At 40.5% G+C, this 16,113-nt stretch overlaps 1 protein-coding gene across 8 annotated transcripts in view; it reads right to left on the bottom strand.

Annotated features, from left to right (window-relative positions):
- LOC131952088 (uncharacterized) overlaps positions 1–5,703 on the bottom strand; it is a 55,784-nt gene extending 50,081 nt beyond the window's left edge. For all 8 annotated transcript variants that reach the window (XR_009388499.1, XR_009388502.1, XR_009388500.1 and 5 more), the window contains exon 1: positions 5,570–5,703. The gene's annotated coding sequence lies outside the window, so the exon portion shown is untranslated. The remainder of the gene's footprint in view (positions 1–5,569) is intronic.
- Positions 5,704–16,113: the final 10,410 nt, after the last annotated feature.

The following is a 16,113-nucleotide window of genomic DNA, read 5'->3' as shown; positions in this document are numbered from 1 at the left end:
AAGTCAAATTTAATGTCATGTTGCATTGTCTTCATGTCTTGACTCACGTTCCAACTACGAACCGTATCTGTCAGTTAGAAGTACCAGTAATTTCGCTCGGGCGTTTCGATCTAGACGGACGACAGACAGAGGAAGTGAGTTAAATAAAAGCTTGTATAAACCTACGTGTATGCGTATTCTCTTCCAATCTGTGATATAATCTTAAGATTGAAAAAGGGGACTTCAAACCTTACACAACTATACATATTATTCTGTAGTTTTGTAGTTGAGCAAGTATATCGGTCAAAAAGGGTCTATTTAATGTAGCTGCCGAGTTAACATCCCTGTTTCCCGGGTGATACAAACACTTCAATGACGTAAAACACAAACTTTACTTGATGTCACATTTTATGGTCCCTTCCGGCACAGAAACGACTAACACAGGAATCAACTCAAACACAACCCTAATCCTTAACCTGATCCTTAGAATCTGGCTTAGGGATTAACTTGACCATATACTTGGTTCAGTGGCCAGTGAATAGTTCTGGGTTTACCCCCACACAAAAATGTTGCCAACCGTTTAAATGGTTGTAAAAAATATATCACTAGTGAATATACATGTACCAATGTACATGAATGTTGTTTAGATGACGTATAGTTGCCATGTGGATGAGAATAATAATAACAACAGTCCTACAATAGGCTGTTTCTTTTGATCATGACATCAAAGAAATGACACTTAGCATGGCATCACAGACATGCCACGTAACAGCTTATCCCCATTCCTTATATGCTGAGTTCGTGTGTGCTTTTGTATTCCGCCATCGAAAGCTGAGGGCAAATCTCTTGTGATACAAAAACAACAACCAAATATTTTCAATAGATTTTCATTGTAGTTGGGTTACCATAATAGACACAAACCGTGAATTATGCACAAGTTGACTAAGGAAATGTTTTGCTCTCTTTATTTATGATTAAAATGTCCTCTAGTGTTTTAGTACTAAAAGGTCCTCTAGTGTTTTAGGACAAAAGGTCCTCTAGTGTTTTAGTACTAAAAGGTCCTCTAGTGTTTAAGGTCCTCTACTACTTTACACTACTCTCTCCTACTGTGTGCTACTATCTACTACTTAATGCTACCCTGTACTACTTTATTTCACTCTCTACTGCTATGCTACTCTCTTCTTCTTTATGATATTCTCTACTAGTTTATGCGAATCTCTACTACTTTATATTAATCTCTACTACTATGCTACTCTCTACTACTTTATACTACTCTCTATTGATATATGCTATTCTCTTCGCGTACATAACTGGTGAATATGATGATTGTAGGAAAAAAAGTCACAGGAAAAAAAAAACACAGGAAAAAAAACACAGAAAAAAAGTCACAGGAAAAAAAGTCACAGGAAAAAAAGTCACAAATATATATTTGCATGATATTTGTTAATACTTTTATGTATTAAATAATTAGAGAGTGCAAATTAACTTAGGATTAATTAAATGTAATGTAATGGGTGTAGGCTGTATACGCATAGGAATTTTTATAATTCATCTAAAAATATTTATTATGAAGTATGTAGATTGTAATTATTTTAAACTTAAGATTAGTAGCATTTAATAGAATGCTCCAAAGTCCACGTTTTTCATCGTGTTTTTTTTTTAAATACCAATATTAAATTACCGTGAAATGGTAAGTTCGTCTGACTTGCTGCCCTCAACTCATGGCAACAATAGTTATGTTTAGTTCAACCACCTTTACTGCCCACATTTATCACGCTCATTACATAACAAAACTTAGGATCAAAACAGAAAGCCGACAAGGTTCAAAGGCTGTCATTGACGCATAACGTCAACAACAAAAATATGTTCGGACAATGCCTAGTGAGGAGAGGCCAACCAGAGAATAGCCTACAGCAAAATATGCCTACATTTCTTTTATAATTAACTTTTCTACCGCGTATTTAACTAAATACGTAACGAAAGTTGAGATTGTTATGTTGATTATCTTAGAGTATTTTTACTTACAATTGTTATAAATCATAATGCTTTTAACGTCTATAAATAATTTATGCTATCAAAAAATACAACCCACAACAATAAACATACAAAATTTACAATTCTTAACAAATTAATAAAAAGATTTCTAAAAAGATTTTTGTGACTTTTTTTCTGTGACTTTATTTCTGTGACTTTTTTTCCGATAAAATTTTTCCACTGTGACTTTTTTTCTGTGACTTTTTTTCCTAGCAAAAACTGTGACTTTTTTTCTGTGTTTTTTTTTCCTGTGACTTTTTTCCGTTTACCGAATATGATATAATGTAGTACACTATATTTTGCTTAAGTATAAAGTATATAGAGGTAGCACATATTAAACAGGTTTAATCGACTAATTAATCAGCAATTTTTATTTGGTAGGTTTCTATATGAGACCAAAGGTTACGAAAGTAATTAAGAAAAATAATTAATAAGAGGAACTCATTAATCTTGGACCTAATTGTATCTCTCTCCTGTACACGTCACTAGCTAAAGTGCCAGCCTGCAATGATGGAGAAGTGGGTGGGGTACAATAGGGGCTAGGGGTCAGTGTGTGGAAGAGAGGGGGGTCAGTGGAGGGGTCAGACGAAGTATGAACCTTGTAATGAGCAATGATAGCACATTATATTAGACTCAATAGGACGGGGGGTGGGGATGGTGGGGTGGGGGAGAGTCAGGTTGTAAAAGATTATGATAATGAGGACAAAGTTGAGCAAATTAATTATCGTGATCACAGCGAGATAAGTGAGGGGGCAGAGGAGCGGCGTGGACAGGTAGGCGTGCGCGCGTGCGTTCGACAACGCCACGCCGCGTGTGAGTCGTGGTGTGTGTGTGTGTGGAGGGGGGGGGGGGGGGTGGAGGTGGGGCAGGTATGGGCGAGGCTCTTTGTGACGGGGCCAAGACAAACGAAAAACCTGGTCAAAATTTGACGTCCCCTGTGCTAAATTTATCTCACGGGGCACGTGACCGCGTCAGGCTGCTCACGCGTACCTCGACTGACGAGTGGCGTCCCTTTTTGTACACGGGGGGGATTAGCCCCTACCCCCACCTCACATCTCGTGATATCTTTCTGATATAATAGTTCCATAACGTCGTTGCTCTTGTACCAGTCCAAGTATAGCTTACTACAAAAATAGTTAAGCCCAAATTATTAATTTTCATATTATTTTCAATAGATAAGCTAAGGGGGTTAACCGCGTATGAAATTCTACCTACAAAAAGCTAGTTGCCGTTTTTATCCCTTGGTTTGTTTTTATAAATAGCTAAATACATGAGTAGTCTAAATGAAATAGCGGTTATATTTTTAAATTTAAAAAGAAAATACAGTATAGAATCTTATAAGTCCAAGTATTTTGTAATAAAATTGTTTTGTTTTTCTTGCTGCTGGAAAAAAAAGTACACAATGCGTTTACTATGTAACATGCCCACAAAATATTAAGTTCACACAAGTGATTCGCTACCTAGATGGTGTTGGTAGACATAAACATGTATGTACGTGTGTGTTCGTGTATGTGTGTGTGAATAGAGTGAATAGACATATAGACCGACGGACGGACAAACAAACTTACAGACAGACAGACAGACAGACATACAGCAGAAAGATAGGTAGCAGCGTGTCTCATTGGTGCAAAGCATGTTTTTTTTACTGGGGGGGGGGGGGGGGGGTGGTGGGGGTTACCCCCTCCCGTATTACAATTAAGATTGAAGGTGGAAAATCTATTTCATCTCAACATAATAAAATCATTTAAATAATGTGTTATCTAACATGTCGTTTAATATAATCTATTAAATTACACCCCACGAACCATAACTCACACACCATTTATCATCTGGATTATTGCCCCTTACGCCCCATCAAAACACTAGGAAAATGAACACAACAAAATGACGTCCTGCTGCGCCAGTTGACCAGCGCAAGCGGCTTTCGCCACCTGGCGGCCATTGTCCGGGGATTCCCCATTGTGACGTATGGCAACAAAGCACAATGAAGAGATATTAAAAGGACGGCGATCGCCCTTAGTGTACCGCTGGTTTTATTAACCATACAACTGGATGGGGTACAGCAACCCGCGGGATGGGGAGGGTTCAACAACCCCCCTCCCTGGGGATTCAACTCCCCCCCACGAGTGCGACTGTCAATGGGTCTTTAGATTACTTGAGGTCAGAACCGCGCCAATAAATTTTCAGGACAATCGCTAATTTCCCACAGTGGAAGGCTATTCACCAATATTCACCCCCCAGACCCCGGGAGTACTAGAGTTAATGGACCTGAAATAGGGGGGGGGGGCGAGATGGGTTGTCTGGGCAATATTAAGCACATCATCTGGCTTCTGTATGAAATCACAAGAAACACGATCCAATGTGGCTAAAGTTTAACGTATGCACGTGTGGCTAAAGTTTAACTTATGCATGTGGCTAAAGTTTAACTTATGCATGTGGCTAAAGTTTAACTTATGCATGTGGCTAAAGTTTAACTTATGGATGTGGCTAAAGTTTAACTTATGCATGTGGCTAAAATTTAACTTATGCATGTGGCTAAAGTTTAACTTATGGATGTGGCTAAAGTTTAACTTATGCATGTGGCTAAAATTTAACTTATGCATGTGGCTAAAGTTTAACTTATGCATGTGTGGCTGAAGTTTAACTTATGCATGTGGCTAAAGTTTAACCTATGCATGTGTGGCTAAAGTTTAACGTATGCACGTGTGGCTAAAGTTTAACTTATGCATGTGGCTAAAGTTTAACTTATGCATGTGGCTAAAGTTTAACTTATGCATGTGGCTAAAGTTTAACTTATGGATGTGGCTAAAGTTTAACTTATGCATGTGGCTAAAATTTAACTTATGCATGTGGCTAAAGTTTAACTTATGCATGTGTGGCTGAAGTTTAACTTATGCATGTGGCTAAAATTTAACTTATGCATGTGGCTAAAGTTTAACTTATGCATGTGTGGCTGAAGTTTAACTTATGCATGTGGCTAAAATTTAACTTATGCATGTGGCTAAAGTTTAACTTATGCATGTGTGGCTGAAGTTTAACTTATGCATGTGGCTAAAGTTTAACTTATGCATGTGGCTAAAGTTTAACTTATGGATGTGGCTAAAGTTTAACTTATGCATGTGGCTAAAATTTAACTTATGCATGTGGCTAAAGTTTAACTTATGCATGTGTGGCTGAAGTTTAACTTATGCATGAGGCTAAAGTTTAACTTATGCATGTGGCTAAAGTTTAACTTATGGATGTGGCTAAAGTTTAACTTATGCATGTGTGGCAGAAGTTTAACCTATGAGGCTAAAGTTTAACTTATGCATGTGGCTAAAATTTAACTTATGCATGTGGCTAAAGTTGAACTTATGCATGTGTGGCTGAAGTTTAACCTATGACCGTATGGCTAAAGTTTAACTTATGCACGTGTAGCTAAAGTTTAACTGATACACGTATGGCTAAACTTATGCAAGTGTGGCTAAAGTATGACGTATGCACGTGTGGTTAAAATATAACTTATGCAAGTGTGGCTGAAGTTTAACAGATGAACGTGTGGCTACAGAATACTCACACGAAGGGGGCCAGTACTTCTTGGCGTAGGGCACGCCTATATATTTGCGAGCCTGCTCGATGATCTTTGCCCGTAGCGCCTCCCTACGCCCCGGGTCGACGCTCCTGGCCTCATGGCGTTCACGCTCCTGTTTAATGTCATCCTGGGGTGACACCAAAATAAATTATTTGAATCAAGAGTTTTTTTGACTGATGATGTTTGGTATAACATTATGGCGATGACAATTTGATAAGTGATGTGTATAAAATATAAAACATGGGAAAGTGTGAGCAGGCGCTTCGATGTGGGTGTGAGCATGGGGGGGGGGGGGTGTAGGCGGGGAGGGGGTGAGAATTGAGAGGAGGTTTTTAAAAAGCTACTAACAGAGGTAACTTACATTTATTGTAGCAAGCTAATTGTTAAAAACAATATTAAAACATGTATAATAACACAAGTTAACATATGCACACAAAATTAAGAAGATCAAGTTATTTTTAGAATAAAGCGGGAGTGAACATATTTATATAACACTACGGGGGGCCGGGTGGGGATGGCAACAACTCCGGATATAGACATGATTTTAAATCAATTTCTAATTACTTAAACTTTTTAAAATAGAATAGAATATCGTAGAAAAAAATATTTGCAAGGTCTTTAGGCTGTTATTGAAGGGATCCCAATGTCTTTAGAATGTTATTAATGGGACCCCAAGGTCTTTAGACTGTTATCGATGGGACCCCAAGTCTTTAGAATTGTAACAGAGGGGACCCCTGAAGTCTTTGGACGTGTAGTCGATGGTACCCCAAATGTGAAATGTGATACATGGGACCCCTGAAGTCTTTAGTCGATGGTACCCCAAATGTGAAATGTGATACATGGGACCCCTGAAGTCTTTAGTCGATGGTACCCCAAATGTGAAATGTGATACATGGGACCCCTGAAGTCTTTGGACGTGTAGTCGATGGTACCCCAAATGTGAAATGTGATACATGGGACCCCTGAAGTCTTTAGTCGATGGTACCCCAAATGTGAAATGTGATACATGGGACCCCTGAAGTCTTTAGTCGATGGTACCCCAAATGTGAAATGTGATACATGGGACCCATGAGGTCTTTAGTCGATGGTACCCCAAATGTGAAATGTGATACATGGGACCCCTGAAGTCTTTAGTCGATGGTACCCTAAATGTGAAATGTGATACATGGGACCCCTGAAGTCTTTAGTCGATGGTACCCCAAATGTGAAATGTGATACATGGGACCCCTGAAGTCTTTAGTCGATGGTACCCCAAATGTGAAATGTGATACATGGGACCCCTGAAGTCTTTAGTCGATGGTACCCTAAATGTGAAATGTGATACATGGGACCCATGAGGTCTTTAGTCGATGGTACCCCAAATGTGAAATGTGATAGATGGGACCCCTGAAGTCTTTGGACGTGTAGTCGATGGTACCCCAAATGTGAAATGTGATAGATGGGACCCCTGAAGCAGTAGCGTAGCGAGGGGGGGGGACATATGTCCCGGGCGCCGAGCTTAGGGGGCGCCAAAATGGGTTGGAAAAAAAATTGAAAGGTTGAGGGGGGGGGTGCAAATTGAAAGTTTGAGGGGGGGGGGTGCAAATCAAAATTCTCGAGGGGGGGTGCAAATCGAAAGTTTGAGGGGGGGGTGCAAATCGAAAAGTTTGTCCCCGGGCGCCGGGAAGGGTCGCTACGCCTCTGCCCTGAAGTCTTTAGTCGATGGTACCCCAAATGTGAAATGTGATACATGGGACCCCTGATGTCTTTAGACTGGATGGGACCTCAGAGGTGACGTGTGATAGATGGGACCCCTGGGATCTTTAGGTACATGTGGTGGGACCCCCGAAACTCCATCGCGCCGAGTTCCAACAGGCAGGGATCAATCTTCGAGAACTCTCCGCCGGAAGTCCGTGCTACTACAGGCGGTGACAGGCAACGGTCGTCACGTGACCATAAACACGTCATTTGTTGCTATTAATCCACAATAAAATAAACACCCGTCTCAACATGACTAGTATATGGTCTTTTTTTTTCTTCTTTCATAACTCTGTCGCTGACTCGGTGCATAAGAATATCGTTTTTCTAAGTCCTGAATCATATCAGCTTTAGTTGAATGGAATCTTCCTGTTATGATCTGAACTAAGAAGGATTTTTATAGGATATCGCATGTCACGAAGATTATAAAAAAAAAAAAAATGCGTCGTGTTAAAATTTATAGGTGATCTAAAACTCGACCCAACATAGCGATCATGTTTTAGGCTTACAAGATTGTGATACTTGCCCCATCAAAATGTCACGTAAAACTCTACTTCACCTACACCCCCTCGCAGATATCTGGAGTGTGAGTGTTAGAGAGAGAGAGAGAGAGAGAGAGAGAGAGAGAGAGAGAGAGCAATGTTTACTTTCAATTTGCACCCGTTTGAAAATGCTTGCATGGGCTAAAAAGCGATTACTGGTGTTAGAGTTTGATAATTTGCAGGTCAACTCTACTTCAAGTATTCGATGTATCGCGAAGAGCGCTAAAAGTTTTATGAAGATAAAAGGTCTTAAGCTATTAAGTACCTCTATCCGCAAACAAAACCATATATATATATATATATATATATATATATATATATATATATATATATATATATATATATATATATATATATGTGTGTGTATCGTTCATAATGGCAGGCAATATATAGACTAATAGCTCTTTAGCAAGAGGACAGTACATACAAACAGAACACCTAATCTCTACAAAGATCTAGTCCTTACAATGTCCTCACCCGCCTACATGATTGCAATAGACAAACAAGGCACCCTATCCCCAACAATAACTTCCACTCCAAAGTTACAAACCCAAGATGTCCAACCCTACCGAACCTTCTCTAAGACAAAACACCAAAAAATAAACGCTGATTTTGCACATTGACAATGGTGGGCTAGGGTTATCAAAAACAACGATGCATGACATTCTATTCGTTTAGTTGCTTTAGACTATAAATGGTGTAGAAATTACCAAATCGAACGTCATTATACAGCTAATGACTGCAGAGGACGGTCCTTGTTCTAAAACAAAAAAGCTCGGTGCAAACGTATTATAACAAGGAAAATTAGTCAGTAACCTTTGTCGTCGTTTCTACAGCGACAAGCCTCGTATTGAGAGACAAACATGGCGGGCAAGTGTATCGATGCGGCGCGGAGATGCGAGCTATTTATATCTACCAATGGCACGTTATTTAGCTTGGACTCGTCACGAATGAGTAGGGCCGGGGGCTAAATGCGACTCAATCAATCTACCTACAGATGTGTGGTAGCGAGGGGTCATTACTGGGTTAATGGGGATGTGGCCTGGGGGTGGGGAGGGCGGGGAGGGTGAGGTTGGGTGTGGTAGAAGAGTTGGATGATGTGGAGGGGAAGAAAACGAAATGATGAAGCAAGCTCACAAGCCATCTTTCATGTAATATGCGCGGCCGTGCAGTAGTTGTAAATCCACGCCACGGCCATTTTGTAAAATTAAAACAACCTTGTATAAGGCAGCTCAAAGCACCGCACACACAAAATGTATGTTACACACACGTTTTTAGTCCAAAGAGAGGAGCTCGCTATCTAGGACCCCACCCCCGACAATAAAATACACGATCAATGTTCTCAACACTCCACCCCGACCATGTGATAGGGATACATGTAAGTAATCCTATTCTACTTACATATATCCACTACCACGGGATAGGGATACATGTAAGTAATCCTATTCTACTTACATATATCCACTACCACGGGATAGGGATACATGTAAGTAATCCTATTGTACTGACATGTATCCACTACCATGGGATAGGGATACATGTAAGTAATCCTATTGTACTTACATGTATCCACTACCATGGGATAGGGATACATGTAAGTAATCCTATTGTACTTACATGTATCCACTACCATGGGATAGGGATACATGTAAGTAATCCTATTGTACTTACATGTATCCACTACCATGGGATAGGGATACATGTAAGTAATCCTATTGTACTTACATGTATCCACTACCATGGGATAGGGATACATGTAAGTAATCCTATTGTACTTACATGTATCCACTACCATGGGATAGGGATACATGTAAGTACAATAGGATTACTTACATGTATCCACTACCATGGGATAGGGATACATGTAAGTAATCCTATTGTACTTACATACTACACCAAAGGAAACCTTTTAACTTTCCTTAAAGACAAATGTCATGTAGTTCACACAATAGTCATGCGTCATTCTGTTAACCCTTCCTCACTCCATACTACTAAGTTAATCCCATTGCTATACCCTCATGTCCCATAATGTCGCACTGACGCCACTGTCCCATACTGTCCAACATTGACGCCACTGTCCCATACTGTCCAACACTGACGCCACTGTCCCATACTGTCCAACACTGACGCCACTGTCCCATACTGTCCAACACTGACGCCACTGTACCATACTGTCCAACACTGACGCCACTGTCCCATATACACTAGTCCTAAACCTAACTCTACCACTTTCATTGACCTATTGTCCCTATTTACGAACACTGCTACCACGATGTTCTCTAACCCTAACTTTGACCCGAACACCCATACACTATTAGCCAGACCCCCGAGGTTAAAGGTCAACCCATCATCTAGAGCATTAAGGATCCAACAGACAGAGGATACAGCTGGAGACAGGGACAAAATGGCGCTCGCTTGCTGATGCCTCCTGCTCCACTGGGCGTTGATGACGATGCATCATCCGCTAATGTAAAATACGTGTTGACCTATTGACTACCACGTGACACACACCAGCTCACATTCTGCATACAACATACAACAATGAGCACGATCAATGGTTCTCAATTTATTTCAAGAGTTCGACACGTTCTGATAACATTCAGCCATTATTGATTGATTTTAGATGTATTATTGAAGAATGACAAATCACAGACAGGTGAAAGCGGTAGAAGTTATTAAAGTTCCCACTTCGAACCTGACGGTCCATGGGACAAGTGAACTACAGCTCACCGATTTCTGTGACCTCGGCATATGAAGGGGCGGTGTGGTCGGCATTATGTCCAGCCGCCTTTATTTTCCCAAACGTGAGTTAGGTACTCATAAGAGCTGGAATGACTCAGGTGCCTTCTACTGACTTGAACTCGGATTTAAACGAAATATTCAGGTTAGCAGTCTAGCGCCCTACCGATAGGCCACGCCAACCCAGAATGCGGTGTACAACGGTATAAAGCCAAACCGTGAAACGACGAAAACAGACGTAGGCTTAGAATAGATAGCTGATGTAGAGACAGACCTAAGACAGACTGGAGTCCAGACATGGCTGAAGAAGAAGACAACAGACACATCTGTGTGGAAGAAGGGGGGGGGGGGGTTGTATAGGATATTGCCCCCCCCCCCCTACGTCAGTTACCGTCTAACACAAGCCCTAACCATAACCCTAGCCCTTTCCCTAACTGGGCGGGGGATACTTGACAGGGGGGGGGGGGGTAATTGCTCAAAGGGTAATGTCGGGAGGAAAATGCCCCGGGGGAGGTGGGGGGGGGGGGGGGGAAAGGGGAGGTTGATGCCCTGCTCCCGGAAGAAAGGTAGGGGAAGAAATCCAAATCCCTCGATGGGCTGTAGAGAACCACAAGGGTGGCCGAGTGAAAATGATCAGAAGATGAAGCGGGCTACGACATCATGTCACTGTAAAAACGGTGGCTGAACCACTAATTTAAAAACAGATGCACTCAAGCAATATCAAACGTAGCTGATACCTCAACAATCTGCAACTGCTAAATCCCATTAAGTTATAATCCCCCTTAATCCAATCTTCTGACAAGACGGATTAGCGGTAACTCAGCCAAAAGAAATTGCAAGCATGTCGTTAATAAACACGATAGAATCCTCACGCCTTTATCAAACTTTATCCAGATTTTTTTCAACATCCAAGTTTAAAAAAAAATCTTTCAACAAACATCAAACAGCTTAACCGGCATTTTAGTTAGACTGTCAAAGTAGGGCGTGGTCATATGAAACAGGAGGGGGTGGGTGGAAGAAGGGGGGTGGGTTCTGTCTGACACTGCACATTAATAAAGAATGAACAGCATTTAAAAAACTAACACATCAACGGTAACATGTTTTAGGGTAGCTATATCGGTGATACAGGATTTCTATTCGTAGTCTATTTGCTTTTTAGACCCCCCCCCCTCCCCTTTCCCAAATGAATCACTGTTCAAATAATTCAATAACTTAAACAAATCCGCTGTCTTTTAAGATTCTGTAAAGTTTTTAATATATTTACTGGTTCTGAAATAACTTGGGATGAAGAAGTGGGTGTTAGTCTTTGAGAACTCATTCGAATAACCGAGCAGGTTTTAAAGATGTGGAGTGTTTACTTTTTACTCGTTGGAGAAAAAAAAACTAGAATATGTTATATTAGATAATTCTATGTGTGCACAGTGGCACAGAACAAAAATTAGCAATTCCAATTGTGATGACGTCAATCATGTGTTTGACTATTTTATTTTTGGAATTGATCCTCCGTAACCATAGCAAGAAAAATGTGATTATATCACTACAGTGTGAAAAGCAATCAAATATGCAGCTATCCTTGAGTTCTCCATATGTTTATAACATAACGATTAGGTACCACGGTGATATAGAAATGAGTTTATTTAGCAACAACTTTAAAAAATGACCATTCTGGAATCGCATATTCAACACGAAAATTAATCTATAAAAAAAATGCTTGCATCTGACGGGTTGGCCGAGCAGTAGAGCTCTAGACTGGTAACCGGAAAGTCTCGAGTTCGGATCCCGGGCTCGAGTCTAGAGAATGGCCCTAAATGCACCCACCACTGATGGGCACCTAAGTTAGGGAAACAAAGGCGGCTGGGTATAGCGCTGACCACATTACCCTCTTGTATGCCGAGGTCCCTGAAACAGATGGACTCTACTTCATCTGCACGATGTGTAATGGGCACTAACGGGAGGAGATGAGGATGACAAAAATACACCCAACATCTAGATAAAAAGTACTTCATTTTGTCTGTTCTTTCAATATCTTACTCTAATTCCCGGTAAAGGATACGTAGTCATTAATGCAGATGAAATTGTAAAGCCTTTAATAATGTGAATCCATTAAAAGAGAAGTTTAGGAGTGTTTGTTTGTATTCAATATTGAGTATCAATGTTAACTGTCATCTGTGAATAGGAAATATTGTGAAGGTTATCTTTGAGAAGGAATAATACACACGGAAGAGATTTAACAGAACTAGGAGGGTTTATAGTGTGGGATGATAGGGTAGGGGTTTGACGGGTATGGGGGCTGTTGTGGAAGGTTGATGGGGAGGGGGGTTAGCAGGTTTAGGGGGGCTATTGGGGTGGGATGAGAGGGTGGGGAATGGGGTTGCTGTGCTAGGTTGATGGGGGTGATGTGGTAGGTTAATAGGTGGGTTGATGATGTGGGTTAATAGGTGGGTTGATGATGTGGCTTGAATGAGAAAATTTGAGGGATGGGGTGAGAATGGAGTTGATGAGGTAAGTTAATTGGGTGGATTGATGGGGGGGGGGGGGTAATGTGGGTTATTTTAGGGGAGAATAATATGATGGGTTTATTAAGGGGAGAATGTGGTAAGTTACTAGGAGAATTGATGGGGTGCAGTAGGTTGTTAATGGGTGGTATGTTGGGTTATGAACCTATACGTATATAGACAAGTATAGAGTTAAATAGTAGGAGATAGCATAAAACCGACTAAGAACTGAACTATCCCATAAACTCTGTGAATTGATCTATATCCTCTCTATATCCTCTCCATATCCTCTCTATATCCTCCCTATATCCTCTCTATCCTCTCTATATCCTCTCCATATCCTCTCTATCCTCTCTATATCCTCTCTATATCTTACTATATGACCTCTCTATATATTCTCTGTATCCTCTCTATATCCTCTCTATATCCTCTCTATATCCTCACTATATCCTCTCTATATGACCTCTCTATATCCTCTCTATATGGCCTCTCTATATCCTCACTATATCCTCTCTATATCCTCACTACATGGCCTCTCTATATCCTCTCTATATCCTCTCTATATCCTCTCTATATCCTCTCTATATCCTCTCTATATCCTCACTATATGACCTCTCTATATCCTCTCTATATCCTCTCTATATCCTCTCTATATCCTCTCTATATGACCTCTCTATATCCTCTCTATATCCTCTCTATATCCTCACTATATCCTCACTATATCCTCTCTATATCCTCACTATATGACCTCTCTATATCCTCTCTATATCCTCACTATATGACCTCTCTATATCCTCTATAACCTCTCTATATCCTCTCTATCTATATCCTTTCTATATCCTCTCTGTATCCTCTCTATATCCTCTCTATGTCCTCTCTGTATCCTCTATAACCTCTCAATATCCTCTATAACCTCTCTATATCCTCTCTATCTATATCCTCACTATATGACCTCTCTATATCCTCTCCATATCCTCTCCATATCCTCTCTATATCCTCTCTATATCCTCTCCATATCCTCTCTATATCCTCTCCATATCCTCTCTATATCCTCTCTATATCCTCTCTATATCCTCTCTATATCCTCTCTATCTATATCCTCTCTATCTATATCCTCTCTATATCCTCTCTATATCCTCTCTATATCCTCTCTATATCCTCTCTATATCCTCTCTATATCCTCTCTGTATCCTCTCTATATCCTCTCTATATCCTCAGCTCCGTACTGTCAAGTGTTCAGTAATTGATGTGAACTTAGGACTAGAACTCTAGAACCTTTTAACACTTGGGACCCCTTGCGCGACCGCGCGGTATCAAAGTGCTAAGCCCAGTAACCGAAATGTCACCCGTATGTAAGGGCTAAGTAGACGCTCATTGATTAGCCGTACCCACATTCGTTTAACTGGGGTTGTCGATATTGAAGGTATGGCGCGTAAGTTTAGGTTTAGAGTTAATGTCTCGTTAACTGTTTTATTAGTTATATGTTTATTTGTGCAATCGAAGCGTGATGAGCTCTTAAAGTTGTAGTAACCGATTACAGAGATCTACACAATATTCTAGAAAACTTTAATATAACCCAAGTATCGACGATAGCAATATTTTACCCAAAGTATCGTCGAGGAGAATACTCGAATCCAAGTATCGACGATAGCAATATTTTACCCCAAGTATCGTCAAAGAGATTACTCGAATCCAAGTATCGACGATAGCAATATTTTACTCCAAGTATCGTCAATGAGATTACTTGAATCCAAGTATCGACAATAGCTATATTTTACCCCAAGTATCGACGAGAAAATCACTCGAATCCAAGTATCGACAATAACAATGCATCAACCCAAAACTTGAACGTTTGGCCTATCACAATCTGTAAAAGTAAATCTTAGACTATCTCAAAGAATTATAGTAGGCCCGTAGCTTTTGGAGATTCTCCCTGTAAAGTGAAGGGCGGGGCTAATAGATAAAAACCTACTAGAACAATGATGTCACGACACATTCAGATTGAGCTCCCCTGAGTTCAATTTTTTTTAATCAGCCAAGTATGAAGAAAAGACCACATTAATTCTAGCCAATCGGCGGGCAGGCTATAAATAACACCTGGCTCCGACATCGGCGCGTTGTAGCTTTTGATTGGTCGGTTTTGTTTTTAACTCCCATCGATGAAGATTGAACCGGGTGGGAGGGGAGGGGGGTGAGGGAGGGGTGGGGGGGGGGGGGTGGGGGGCGCGGTCGTGTGACATTCGGCAAACATCAGGCAGCAGAAATGGTTAGTATTTAGCTGTAAATTTCACATCCTTGTTCAGTTTTCGATTTTTATTTCTCGTCTGTCACATGAAGCAGGCGCCATTGAGTAGGTCGTTAGGTGGGGGGGGGGGGGGGGGAGGGGGAGGATGGAGAGGAGAAAAAAACAACAGCCGTCATTGATTTTTTTTACCTGCCAATGTTAGTGTGACGGTTCAATTGATTTCATTCGATGAGCCAGCTCTTGGGTCTCATTTCTACATTCAGTCAAGCGTGACGAAGGGTGTGTGAGAGTGTGTGTGTGTGGGGGGGGGGGGGGGGGGTAAGATGGTATAAATGACAAAAAACAAACAAAAAAAAACAAAGAGTTGTTCCGTTATAACGTATGAGGCGGATACTTCTCTATATAACTTATCATTAAGTATATCGACAGTTTCGAGAGTTAGGATTAGGTTAAGTTTCTTTAACTATGTTAAGCGATGACGAGGAAGAGTGAGCATGCGACCCTTCAGTAAATAGTACATATGTCTCTTTTCTAATATTGAGAATATTTTACACTAGAAATATTTGTTTATATATATATATAAACAGATATCTACCTACCTAACAACCTACCTATCTCTCTCTATATATATCTCTCTGTATTCTCAGGCATTCTCTCTCTCTCTCTCTCTCTCTCTCTCTCTCTCTCTCTATATATATATATATATATATATATATATATATATATATATATATATACACACTTAGAGAAATACTGCTAAAGTATGCTATT

This window comes from Physella acuta, unplaced genomic scaffold, assembly GCF_028476545.2.
Source record: "Physella acuta isolate Inbredline_101_S28 unplaced genomic scaffold, ASM2847654v3 ptg000851l, whole genome shotgun sequence".
Classification (NCBI taxonomy): Eukaryota; Metazoa; Mollusca; class Gastropoda; family Physidae; genus Physella; species Physella acuta.
The sequence above is the reverse complement of the archived record's forward strand: the minus strand, read 5'-3'. Positions and strand labels throughout refer to the sequence as shown.